Source organism: Culex quinquefasciatus, chromosome 2, assembly GCF_015732765.1.
Source record: "Culex quinquefasciatus strain JHB chromosome 2, VPISU_Cqui_1.0_pri_paternal, whole genome shotgun sequence".
Taxonomy (NCBI): Eukaryota; Metazoa; Arthropoda; class Insecta; order Diptera; family Culicidae; genus Culex; species Culex quinquefasciatus.
In genome coordinates, this window is record NC_051862.1 from 151244050 (window position 1) to 151258295 (window position 14246).

The 14246-nt window shown below is 38.8% G+C and overlaps 1 protein-coding gene across 1 annotated transcript in view; it reads left to right on the forward strand.

Annotated features, from left to right (window-relative positions):
* LOC6050451 (protein disks lost) overlaps positions 1–14246 on the forward strand; it is a 190842-nt gene that overhangs the window by 160466 nt on the left and 16130 nt on the right. The window lies entirely within an intron of this gene.

Sequence of the window (14246 nt, forward strand, 5' to 3'; positions counted from 1 at the left end):
GGTCTCAATTTTGTCATATTCGGAATCCTCGGACAATTTCACGCTAGTTAGAAGTATTGGAGTTGTAATATTTCTTTAAAAAATAATTAAATAAAACATTTTTGAAAAAAGAAAAAGATCTTATTAACCCTATGACCAATACGTCAAATGCTGTATCAAGTAGGCGAAAACCTGTTTTACCCCCAATCCAACAAATTGTTAAAAAATATTTTAATTCATTCTAAACGGCAATTTTTCCAATCAAATTTACAACTCCAATACTTCTAACTTACGTGAAATTGTCCGAGGATTCCGAATATGACAAAATTGAGACCAAAAAATGCTGCTATGGCGGCCTACAGGGCAAAAACTAACGTTGTAAAATGCTTGTTCTAGAAAAATCGTCAAACTATGAGAAAAACTGCGATTGGCCAAAAAGTTAGTACCGTAGGCTTGTAGTCCATGAAATTCCCTAACTTTTGACCTATGGGAGTATGGGTGTTGGAGGCTGTTGGGAAAAGTTATTAAGGTTTAAAAAAATCCATTTTTAACAGTAATTTGCAAAAGCTATGAAAAAGAGTAAAACCAATCCTGGATGTCTATAGCACATTTTGAAGGGCTCAAACTTCAATGCCCGTTTTACCCCACTTCCCTTTGTCGTAGAGTATATTTGGCATGAGTTCATCTCATGTATAGACAAACAAACCCTGAAAGTTTCATCCAAATCGGAGCACCTCGATACGACCTGTTTCACATCGGTGAAAAACTCGCTCTTAAAGATCTTCAAAAATAGTTTCTTTTTTAGACAAAATAGTTTTTTAGCAAAACTTTTGAAGTAATTTTTTAAACAACAGTATTAACCCTTTACAACTTAACCCCGCCTCTAGACGAGCTTGGATTTGAGAAATCGCCAAAAATCAATTTTCAACCAATTTTTGATTTTTAAAAAAGCATTGGAAAGAAAAACTCTTAAAATTTTAGGGGTGGAAGTTTGACTTGTTTTATGTGACTTTGCCAATGTTTTAGAAAATATATTTTTTAGGGGTCAACTTTCGCTGTGTTTTTTACTAAGATTTTCTATATTTTAAGTAAAAAGAATTATGCAGAATTTTTTTAGTGTCTCAGACTATGCCTTTACGCATCTTTATACAATGCCGTTCTGTAGCATAAACTATGAAAAACAAACAAAAAATTGAAAAAGTGACTGTAAAAACATGAAAAAATAGATAGGCAAAATTTTATGATAGGAGGTGGTAGAATCCCGAGCATGGGTAAATAACAAGGGAAATGCGTAATAATACCTTTCTCTGGTATCAATACCAAATTTTGGTATTCCTGGACCCTTTAAAATTTGTCTTAAGGATTATGCAAGAGCAAAATGTGGTATCATACCAATTTAAGGTATTGTTTTGATATTGCAAAATTGCAGAATTTGTCAATGGTCGAACACCACATTTTGGTATTCTTTTGGTATTACAGTATTTTATCAAATTCCTCTGAAACTATGGGAAAATTTTGACCAATTTTGACAGAATAATTAATTTTGCGCTAAAATGATGTCTCAAAGCGAATGCTTTCATTAAAATCCGGAAATTTCAAACTTGACTTGAAATTGTGGAAAATTTTCTGGCACATTTTGGTATTATTTTGGTATTGAAAGGTTTCATCAAATTCCTCTGAAACTATGGGAAATTTTTTATAAATTTTGACGAGATAATTAATTTTGCGCTAAAATGACTTGAAACCCAAAAATGTTAAAGCTGATTTTAATTTTTTTTAAAACGTTGAAATTTCTCTAAGTCAGGATAACCAAATACTTTGAAAAACAAAAATATTGAAATTTGGTGAATTTCAATCCAGTTTCATTTAATAACACTTATTTTTCAATCTTGTTATTTTTCAGAATCTTCAAGAACTTCAAGCACAGGCCGTCAATGACAAATGCATTCGATGTGGTGAAGAATATCACTAAGAACAACATGGAATCATCAGGTGAGTAGATTTGGCGATTGCATATGGATCATTTCCGTTTTTTCACTAACTACAACTGCTGCACTAAAAATGGTATGAAAATACCAAATTTTGGTATTACTTGTGCAAATATCAACGACCAAAATGTGCTCTTGGTTGCCCAGTAATAGATGGTAAAATACCATGAAATTATACCAAAATCATGTATGTGGAAGACCACAGGAATACCAAAATATGATTTTCCAAGGGCGCGGGAATACCTAAAATTAAACCATGGCAATACCAAGTTTTGGTATTTAAGCAATGTTCAAAAATCCAGAAGACCTCAACTTGGTATTGAAATGGTTTTATTTGTGGTATTATTTTACCCTTGGAATAACACGGTTTGGTATTGTTGTGCCCTTCCACATACAAGAATTTGGTATGATTTCATGGTATTTTACCATCTATTACTGGGCAACCAAGGGCACATTTTGGTCGCTGTTATTTGCCCAAGTAATACCAAAATTTGGTATTCCCGTGTTATTTACCCCTGCTCGGGATAGGCCAAATACTACTAAAAACTAACATAATCTTAACAAGATAAATGCAAATTAAAATACTGAAAATTATACACTAAAAACATAAAATAAGAGAAGTAAAGTTTTTCGTAGAGTAAAAGTTGCTCAAAATGGAGGTCATTAACACAGGAAAAATAAAAAAATCAAAAAATAAATTAAAGCGGTAGAGGGTTAACTAAGATCTTGTGAAACCCCAAGTCGGATCGTATGAGTCTAAGTCTTTTTCGGGGCATTGACTCGCGTCCATACTCACGCACAGACATTTGCTCAGAATTTGATTCCGAGTCGATATGTGTATGGGAAATGGGTCTAGGAGGTTGAACTAGTAAGTTAATTTTTCGAGCAATTTTATAGTCTTTCCGCAGTAAGGTGAGGAAGGCAAAAAGGTAGTTTTTAGTATGGTTATTTGATTTCGAAACATAATCATAATTTCAGAAAGTTCCTGACCAATACCTAACATTTTTCCAAAAAATCAGAAAATTTAGAAATTTAATTTCACGTCCAAAAATAAAATAATTACGTAAAAAAGATAGCTAACTGGATACCGCTACCAAATGAAAATCATGTTTTTAGAAATATTGACAACACTGCCATATGAATTTTGACTAAATTTTGCCATTACTAAAAAGATACATTTTTTGTCATTTGAAATACATGAAATAAAATCAAATTTGGTCATTTTCTTTAGGTTAATTTTGTGCAAAAAGTCGAAGTAAATAATGGGTTAATATTTTTGAGTGTTAATATTGTACTGAGACTTTGCCGAAGACACCAAACAGATTAGAAAATCTGGTCTCAAGATAAAGAAAAAAAATGCCCTTCTTTGGTCATAGAAGTTGTGTTCTTTTTATCAATTTTATTTGAATAATAAAGTACAAAAAATTTATCCGAAGTGTCAGAAAATTGCTGGAAAGGATTTTCTGATCACTTTAATGTCGATTGATGCAATTTTTTTTAAAGTTGTTTTAGTTTGAAAAGGGCATTTGAAAACTTAAAATGTTGTTTTGAAGTCTCGGGACCAAAGAGCTTATGTCTGAAAATGTTTTTATCGGATTCTTTGGAAAATTTGATATAACATATAAAAAAATTGGTGAAGTTATAATTTTAATATTCTGAGATATGATTTTTTGAAAATATTTTTTGGAATCCAAAAAATGTGTCTTTTAATTACGGACCTTCAAAAACAGCATTTAAAGTTTTAGTACGCTCTTTTCAAATGTTACTCTTGATTTTGAAACTTTAAACTATATTAAGTAGCAACCTGCGCTAACTAATGAGTTCGATTTGCGATGCCTTTTCGTCGGGTCGCAAATTTTTTCGCGTCCGTCGCAGTGTGTTTTTCGTTTTTTTTTTCGCGTGCATGTGTGCGTGTGAGGTGCGACTGGCTTTGACTGTCCCGATGACAGTTAGCCAGTTCGATTTGCGATGCCTTTTCGTTGGGTCGCAAAATTTTTCGCGTCCGTCGCAGTGTGTTTTTCGTTTTTTTTCGCGTGCATGTGTGCGTGTGAGGTGCGACTGGCTTTGACTGTCCCGATGACAGTTAGCCAGTTCGATTTGCGATGCCTTTTCGTTGGGTCGCAAAATTTTTCGCGTCCGTCGCAGTGTGTTTTTCGTTTTTTCGCGTGCGTGTGTGCGTGTGAAGGTGCGGCTGGCTTTGACTGTCCCGATGACAGTTAGCCAGTTCGATTTGCGATGCCTTTTCGTTGGGTCGCAAAATTTTTCGCGTCCGTCGCAGTGTGTTTTTCGTTTTTTCGCGTGCGTGTGTGCGTGTGAAGGTGCGGCTGGCTTTGACTGTCCCGATGACAGTTAGCCAGTTCGATTTGCGATGCCTTTTCGTTGGGTCGCAAAATTTTTCGCGTCCGTCGCAGTGTGTTTTTCGTTTTTTTTCGCGTGCGTGTGAAGGTGCGGCTGGCTTTGACTGTCCCGATGACAGTCAGTTCGATTTGCGATGCCTTTTCGTCGGGTCGGTAAATTTTTCGCGTCCGTTGTCGATGTGCAACAACAACAAAACCCTATCATACCATTTCATCTCGATACATCGTAACTCGTCGTTCGCAAAGTTAATCAGTACCTCACTAAACATCAATCATTCAAAACTCGTGAAATCATCTCAAGTTAAAAATTACACTGTTTAACCCTTCAGTTTTAATTACAAATGATTTTGGTTCTATCTTTCCACAGCCGGCTGTCTAAGACTAGACCATTTCATTTAAAATTTAACAACAGATAAACGGGAAATGTCTCATCCGCAGCCTCCGATTGCTTGCCTTGAGAATAATACAAATTACCGTTCAACAAACACTATGATTTTGGGTCGCATCATCATCTTCTATGATGAATCCTGACCAAGCACCCTATCCTACTAACAAGTTTTCAGGTTCCTGGCGCTCGTGGGGTGTAAGCACAGAGTAGATCAGCTGCCCTAGTAGCAACCTGCGCTAACTAACATTCCCGTCCCTTAAAATCGAGGTCTACAAACTGACATGGCGGGCGCCGTTGGTGGCCAATGACTGTTACCTATTCGCAACTGATCTAGCTTTAGCAATCATGGTGTTTTATCTTTTCAGCGCATTCATACATGCTGTTGATAAGGGAAACACCACTAGATCGTCGAAGCCTATAATCAGTAGTGCTGAAAGGATATTACGGTTCTGTTCAGCAACGGAGGGGCAACCATGGGTGATCTCTCATGCTCATGCTCATGCTCATGCTATTAAGTAGCAACCTGCGCTAACTAACATTCCCGTCCCTTAAAATCGAGGTCTACAAACTGACATGGCGGGCGCCGGCGTAGGTCATCCTTATGGCTAAACAAAACAATATGGATCTAATTATTTCGGCCACCACCAGAAAAATTTTGAGCCCGATCGGAGTACTTTTTTTTCGAATTATGTTGTTTTCGTAGGAATTTGCTGTATAGTTCTTTACCTGAAGCTCGTTTCACTTGGAATTACATAGAAAAAAAATCATGATAATATAACATCTGGAAAGGGGTATATGTCAGAAAAAATGTGTTACTTTATCTCTGAAAATGTGTAATTTTATCACTATTCTGGTGTAATGTCACATTTTCAGTCTGAATTGAGGTAAAATTACATTATAAAAGAGGTAATATTAAACCTTCCAAAATTACACCTTCCAAATTTCCACAATTTTTTTACTGTGTATTCGACAATGTTTTAGTTGGGGACCATCCATAAACCACGTGGACACCTTGGGGGGGGGGGGGTATGGCGATTGTCCACGGTTCATACAAAAAAGATTTTTTTGCATGGACAATTGTCCACGAAGGGGGTTGAAATTTCCACAAAAGTGTCACAATTTTTTTACTGTGTATTCGACAATGTTTTAGTTGGGGACCATCCATAAACCACGTGGACACCTTGGGGGTATGGCGATTGTCCACGGTCCATACAAAAAAGATTTTTTTTGTATGGACAATTGTCCACGAAGGGGGGGGGGGTTGAGATTTCCACAAAAGTGTCCACGTGGTTTATGGATGGTCCCTTGTCATAACAATCTATTTAAGAGGGTAGTTTAGTAATTTGTAGTATTGGTCTTTAATTTCAGAGTTTTTTCCGGCTATCTTTGTTATGTTTGACTAAGCCTCAAATAAACAAACTTAACGGAATCAATTTTTCCACCGACAAATCACTGATTCGTATAAAAAAATCTCCGAAACGGATACTTCCGAGAAGTTGGTTCGTGTTCTGCATGACTGATACCCAGGACGATTCTTTCGAGCGCTGACTAGATAAAGAAGAAGGAAAGTTTATTCTGTCCATTTTTCTCAAAGTTGAACAAATAATTGCAATAACAACAGATGCTCGTCACGTCTCACGTTGGCTGGCTGGTTCGATAACATTTGCAGCACAAAGGTGGACACCAGCCCTGCCAGAAGACCTTGTGAGTCGTTTTTCCGCATAACAAAGAACTTCGTCCCACCCTCTCTCTCCCTCACGTGGACCATCTTCCGAGTGTTATAAAAGTTTTCTTTGTTGTCTGTCCTCCCGTTTTAAATATAATCCTCTAGCCAAGACGACTTCATCCCGTCAATGTTTTCCCGGGAAAACATGACAAAGGTGAAAATAATAATAAATAAAAATGTAAAATGCCACACCTTGGCACATAAAATAGCCTTGGCAGGATATTTGCCTGCCGTTTTTTGAATGACACCGATATGGCGGCAGCTAAAGCTCATAGAGTAAACATAAGCTTAACGCGCGCGTGATGTGAGTTTTTCCTCACCCAAGGCAACACACCCCAATCAGGCCTATCACCGCTGATTGGATTCACATAACCTCACGTTCCCCCTTCCAAGCCATAATCCCTCTTGTTTCACGACCCCATAAACTTTGTCCTGAAAGGAGGAGGCACCGCTTTTGTGATGAAGTTTTATATCCTTCGCTAATGCCATTCTTGGGAAGCATTCAAAGCGACGACAACGCGCCGTGTGAGCAGATTTGAAATTCATACAGATTTCAAACCGCCCAACTTTGATAACTCCTTCAACCCCTGCCCTTTTACTGCCGGAAAGCTTTTTTTGCTACTCGAATTGCGTTGAAATTTGCCGTGTTGATCCGGCAGCACGTGCAGCACAGGATATTCGTCATATCGACGTCGTCGTGCTATCTTGTCGCACCCGCCATTTCGACGTTCCGAGAAAAACGCGTTTTAATGTTTGACCTTGAATATACAAAAACGAGAGCACGCAATGTAAACAATAACAAACACGTTTTGTTTGGCTGACCATTCTGTGCATTGTCCCAAAGTTTGGTTGAAGTTGGTTGCTGGAGTCCCGAGTTATAATTACAAATTTTTACGGTAGTCTAGCTTGTACGTGCGACAAACGCATCCTGACTTTCCTGGCCTGAAATCCCTTTGGCCTTTTGTCGCACTTACATCAATTTTCATGGAGTGACAAGATAGCACGACAAGATTGAAACTACTTTCATATGTAAAGTGACAAAAATGCACGGAGTTTTTTCGATTTTTGTTGAATATCTCAGGATTGAAATCGAATTTTGGGGATCTGTGAAGGTCAAAAGGTGAGGCATTGTGAGCTGCACAAAATGGCGTTCTTAACTCAATTTGGCCCAAAATGCACGTACGACAAGTTAGCACGATGGCGACGATATACGGGAGTTGTCTATTTATGACATGTGACATGTACAAAAGTTCATCCCCCCATTTGACTCAATTTGCGTCGCAAACAGATATGAGTTGTTATTCTGCGAACGCCCCCCTACTTGAGAGGGGTGAGGATGATGAGTTGATGTTCAAGTTTAATGACTGGGAGATGAGGAGTTTATCCGTTTTGAATAAAAAGAAGGAAATTCAAGAGATTTAGAATTCAAAAAGGAATATTGATTTGAAAGAAAACTTGATGTCGGAATAATCAAAATATACCTATAACAAATTAAATTTTTGAATCTTAATTTATTTCAAAATTCTTCATTTTGAATAGTACTGACAGTTCCTAACAGGACTCGTTCGTTAAAACGACCGCCAACTATGATGTGGGTCTTACGCGGGCTTTAAAATGTCAAAACTTAATATCCAGCTGCAGCTTTGTTTACGAACAAACGGAGCACGTGGTCACATTATGGTGGCATCAAACCAGATCAAGATTTTTTCACCTGATTTTTTGAACATCTAATGGTTTCTCTGGTTTACATCTTTGTATTTGTCAAGATTTATAAGCAAGTAGCAAAATCACCAAATCAATCTTTCCTCTGTTGATTGACTGAAATTTAATTGAAAAAATTGAACAGCATTTTGGATAGGTGCTACTCTTATAATTGTCGAATCTAATTGAAATGCAAAAGGTTTTACAAACACTTCCGTACAGATGGATCAATTCAGGTTCTGATTGATTTGATTTCCATTTTTGTCGAACGCAACCTTCTACCAATCCGAATAAAAACTCATTAAAATTCCACCAAATCAAATCAGATGAAATGCCAACCCATCCCAACTGACACAGTTTGAATTGATCATCATCTAATTGCAAACACAGAATGGAATTCCTTTCATTCAGATCTCAAAATATCCTTTCGAATGACGCGCGTCCTTCCAATTTTCTCGTCAAGCAATTTCTCTTTCTACTGCTAGCTGCCAATCCAAAAACCCTCAAATGAAATCCGAAAAGAAGAAAAATCATACCCTTTCGCTCAGTAACCATTTGCCCCCAAATCCACCGAATCGTTTGGCGCAACAATTGTGCCTCAAATATCCCCCTTCCCGAAACCCATTATCATCGCAATCGTCCTTGGAACCATCCTTTTTCGGGACGACGCTTTTTCCTTCAACCCACGTTTGTTTGTTGATGTTTCATTTCGTCCCACTCGTTGAAGCCTGGTGTAGCCGTTCCTGTGCAAATATCCCCCCTTCTCGTCTTGCAAGCTTTCTTGGGGCGCACGTCCTGCTGTGAATCCTTCCAAGACCTGTCTGCCAAAACCAGACATTGCCGATTTCAAATTGATTGATGTTCGCCACCCGTCAACAGTCAACCGATTCGCGTAGAGTTTCCTTCGTCTATAATAGTATCGACTATAGAAGGAATTTAATTTCTCAGAAGTGCTGTATATCTTGTCGCTTACTTTTTTACTTACTTACTTCAACCTTTTAGATTTGCTTTACTTGCTGGAACAGGTGTTGAACCTGAATGAAAATTATGTTTTAGTTCAAAAGTTAGGCAACTTTCTATCCATAAAACATAGACATGCAAAAAAAGGAGTTATCATGTTTATTGTAAAAATTATCTTCAATTTTTGTTGCTCTCTTTGAGTTGATTTTTGCAGATTGCAGACTGGATTTTGCCATGTGGATGTGATGATTTTTCTAGGTTAGGTTGCTTAGGAACTGATAATTGGAGATAAAACCTAGTCCTCTCTCTGTATAATAGCTATACATTGTTGGGCGCTCCCATCTCTCTGCGCACCGAGAGTTTATAAGACGGGACGTGTTGATGCTTTAAGGGGACAAGGGAAATTCTCCACGATATCCCCAAATAAGTTTCGCTTTAAGTTGGGCAGTTTGGAAAGGGGTAGGCCTAGGATTCGCTCTAAGCAAGCGTTGCGACCATTGAAATGTTAGTTCTCAGTGGTGATATGTATTATCTTCAATTCTTGATCTTGTTTACACAATTCAAGCAAAACAATGTAAATGGGCCAATGTCCAAGTGTAAACAAAGAGTCTATCCCACGGGGTTGGGCACATGGTTGATCCGTAGCGCATTAGATTTACTTCCGTAAATATTTCGTAAATATATAAAATATATATATCCCAAGTCGCATGGTTCGATTAATGCCCCCCCGGTAGAACCTTCCGCAGGGCACTGGCCACTCCGGGTGTGAAAAATCCGTTCTGAATTGCCATTTTCATTACCAGTTTCAAAAACCATGAATTTTGATACCCATATTGCCCCAAGTCGCATGGTTCGATAAAAGTCCCCGGTAGAACCTTCCCCAGAGCACTGGCCACTCCGGGTGTGGCCATTATCCTACCAGAATGGTCCCAACCCCATTGCCCTAAATCATTCTGGTTTTCGGGTGACCGTCCAACAATCTTTATTAGAACTGAATTCCTCCCAAGTTGGTTCACAACTTGTGTCTATCAATGTGTGGATGTGTGTGTCTGAGCAATAAAATTACCACCGTGGATCCGTCTTTGAAGAAACCTCGTAAGGCACTGAAATTTTCTGAGGCTAAGTGCTAGCTTAAATAGTTCGCATGAAATGTGGCAACATGGTGCAAATTTTGCCTTCTCTCTTGCTGTCGTGGAACTTTCACGCGAGAATGTTGCACCATGGTTGCCACATTTCATGCGAACTATTTAAGCTAACAGATAGCCTCAGAAAATTTCAGTACCTTACGAGGTTTCGTCAAAGACGGATCCACGGTGGTAATTTTATTGCTCAGACACACACATCGATAGACACAGGTTGTGCACCAACTTGGGAGGAATTCTGTTCTAATAAAGATTGTTGGACGGTCACCCGAAAACCAGCATGATTTAGGGCAATGGGGTTGGGACCAATCTGGTAGGATAATGGCCACACCCGGAGTGGCCGGTGCCCTCAGGGAGGTTCTCCCGGGAAGACATTTATCGAACCATGCGACTTGGGGCAATATGGGTATCCAAATTCATGGTTTTTGATACTGGTAATGAAAATGGCCATTTTGGCAGGATTGGCCACATCCGGAGTGGCCATTGCCCTGAGGGAAGGTTCAACCGGGGGGACATTAATCGAACTGTGAATACAAAGAGACGAGTTGTTCCTTTTAATTCCGCTATATATTTTAATATCTTGACAGATACGTATTTCGTCTACTACTTGCAGACTTCATCAGTGTTCTGTTCTCGACTGAAGGTTCATCGCTGGTGTATCCATATTTGTAGTTACTGTAGGTACTACCTCCTCGTTCTTCTTTTGTGCCTGTATAGGTAACAGCTTAAACAGCCACGTTGAGCCGTTACCTGAATCCTTGTTGAGTAAACGTTTGTTGCCTGCCTTGAAGATTTCCAAACTTTCAGCGACAGCCAGCTTCGATGGGTTAGTGATGTGTCTTAAGATGACCGCGTCGCTAGCTGTGATGTTATGTTTTTCCTCGATGATGTGTTCGGTTACTGCTGACTTGAAATGGGGACAAATCCTTTCCGTTTTTCCTCCATGGCAATTTTGACATATGTGTGTATATGCTCATCCAACCTGGTTTGCAGCAATCTCTTAGTTTGTCCAATGTAGCTCATATCACAGTGGCCGCAGGATACCTCGTAGATGCCGGGTTTGCCTAGAGTCGGTATGGGGTCTTTCGTTGAACCTAAGATGGATTCCAACTGGCTGTTTCTACTGCTGAACACTAAATCGATGCCAAATTTAGCCAGTTTTTGTCGTAATGGGCGTGTTATCCTGTAGTCGAATTCTACTGCTGCTCTTCGCAGTGGCTCTGCTGATGGCGTAAGGGTTGTGAGTGAAGTTCTGTGCAGTTTTCTTTCCTTCTTATCGATGATTGCTTGGATAGTTGTTCTGCTGTAACCGTTGATTTCCGCTGTTTCAAATATGTACTCCAATTCTTTCTGTTTTCCTGCTTCGCTGAGGGGTAAAGTTGTCATCCTATGTATAAAATAATGATATGCTGCCATCTTATGTTGGAATGAATGGTTTGACGTGGCTGGGATTGTTCTTCTGGCACTCACAACCCTTACGCCATCAGCAGAGCCACTGCGAAGAGCAGCAGTAGAATTCGACTACAGGATAACACGCCCATTACGACAAAAACTGGCTAAATTTGGCATCGATTTAGTGTTCAGCAGTAGAAACAGCCAGTTGGAATCCATCTTAGGTTCAACGAAAGACCCCATACCGACTTTAGGCAAACCCGGCATCTACGAGGTATCCTGCGGCCACTGTGATATGAGCTACATTGGACAAACTAAGAGATTGCTGCAAACCAGGTTGGATGAGCATATACACACATATGTCAAAATTGCCATGGAGGAAAACGGAAAGGATTTGTCCCCATTTCAAGTCAGCAGTAACCGAACACATCATCGAGGAAAAACATAACATCACAGCTAGCGACGCGGTCATCTTAAGACACATCACTAACCCATCGAAGCTGGCTGTCGCTGAAAGTTTGGAAATCTTCAAGGCAGGCAACAAACGTTTACTCAACAAGGATTCAGGTAACGGCTCAACGTGGCTGTTTAAGCTGTTACCTATACAGGCACAAAAGAAGAACGAGGAGGTAGTACCTACAGTAACTACAAATATGGATACACCAGCGATGAACCTTCAGTCGAGAACAGAACACTGATGAAGTCTGCAAGTAGTAGACGAAATACGTATCTGTCAAGATATTAAAATATATAGCGGAATTAAAAGGAACAACTCGTCTCTTTGTATTCACAGTAATGCATTCTGCTAAAACGCTCAACCAAACCACAATTAATCGAACCATGCGACTTGGGGCAATATGGGTATCAAAATTCATGGTTTTTGAAACTGGTAATGAAAATGGCCATTTTGACAGGATTGGCCACAACCTGGAGTGGCCGGTGCCCTCAGGGAGGTTCTCTTGGGAAGACATTTATCGAACCATGCGACTTGGGGCAATATGGGTATCCAAATTCATGGTTTTTGATACTGGTAATGAAAATGGACATTTTGGCAGGATTGGCCACACCCGGAGTGGCCATTGCCCTGAGGGAAGGTTCAACCGGGGACTTTTATCGAACCATGCGACGTGGGGCAATATGGGTATCAAAATTCATGGTTTTTGAAACTGGTAATGCAAATAGCCATTTTGACAGGATTGGCCACAACCTGGAGCGGCCGGTGTCCCTGAGAGCGGTTCTTCTTCTTTGTCTTATTGGTCATGTAGAACATAACCACCTGCACCTTTTTTAATGTGTGATTTCGAACCTGAATTTATGTCATTTGTTTATATTGAAAAATTTATCAAGACACACATTTAAGGAAAAATTTAACAAAATATTGAGCTAAAAATTTTAGTTTTTACCAGCGAAAAGAAAAAAAATGAATGCAGAAATGCGTAAAAAGCGACTTTCTCCGATAATCTTACCTTTGATTAACATTTCTACCCGAAAGCGGGGCTTGCGGAGATATATTAAGTTATTTTTTAAATCATTTTAAAATAATTCATGATAAAGAATTCGTGAAAAATTTTCATGTCAAAAAAGATGTATAAGCGTCTGAGTAGGCGGCACTTTTGTTTAAAAATTGAGTTAAGGATTTTTTGAGGAAATTGGAATAATTTTATAATCATTGCTAACCAAAGGTTGCTATCACCTCGAAAAAAAAAAGCGAAAACAGGCTATTACCAAAAATTGTATTCCACCGGGAGATAACCGAGAAAAACACAAAAAAAAATAATAAAACCATCCACATTAACGGAACCTAGGAGTCCGAAGGCTTGAATGGGGAGAGCACCCAAACCTCTTTTACTCCAAGGAACCTTCCACCCCAGTGTTTGAACTTTGGATTGTGAGTCCAACCGCCGCCAGCGATTCCACCGGAGTAGGCTTGGTTTGGTGTGTTGTTTGTACTTATGGCATGGAGACGACTGCTACACCTGAAATGACTTAACGGCCTAACAACCAAGGCCGGGACCGACATTTTACTTCCTCATCCGATGGAAGGTTGCAGAAAAACACGACCGCGTTCAATTTCAAGGAAAATACTTCGTTTCATTTCTTGTGAGTGTTTTTTTTAATTCGGCAAAACTTTGTTTATGTTTATTTTTTCATATTAATATGTGAGTACACATTTTAATGGGATTTTAGGTTATTTTAATCTATAGAACACAAGTTGCATAATTTCAGAAATTTGGTTGAAGTTGAAAACCAATAATAGACATTTGAGAAACGACTTTGCCAATGAATTTAAAAGTGTCATTTTTTTCTGAAAGGAAGAAGTAAATTTGGTTTTGACCCAGACTATGCTTCTAAGCATTTTTCATCAATTAAATGACAATGGTATCGTTCTATAGCACAAAATGCGAAAATCAAGAAAAAAATTAAAAAGGTACTGTAAAATATGAAAAAAAAAACAAAAATGCAGTTGTTAGATTAAGCCAAATACTTACAGAAACAAACATAAACTAAACACGATAAATGCAAAAAAAAACGTTTCTTAATCCATCATTAGGTGGTTGGTGCCTTCCTCACATTTACAAAGTAATAATGAAAATAAGTTCATGGAAAAAATAA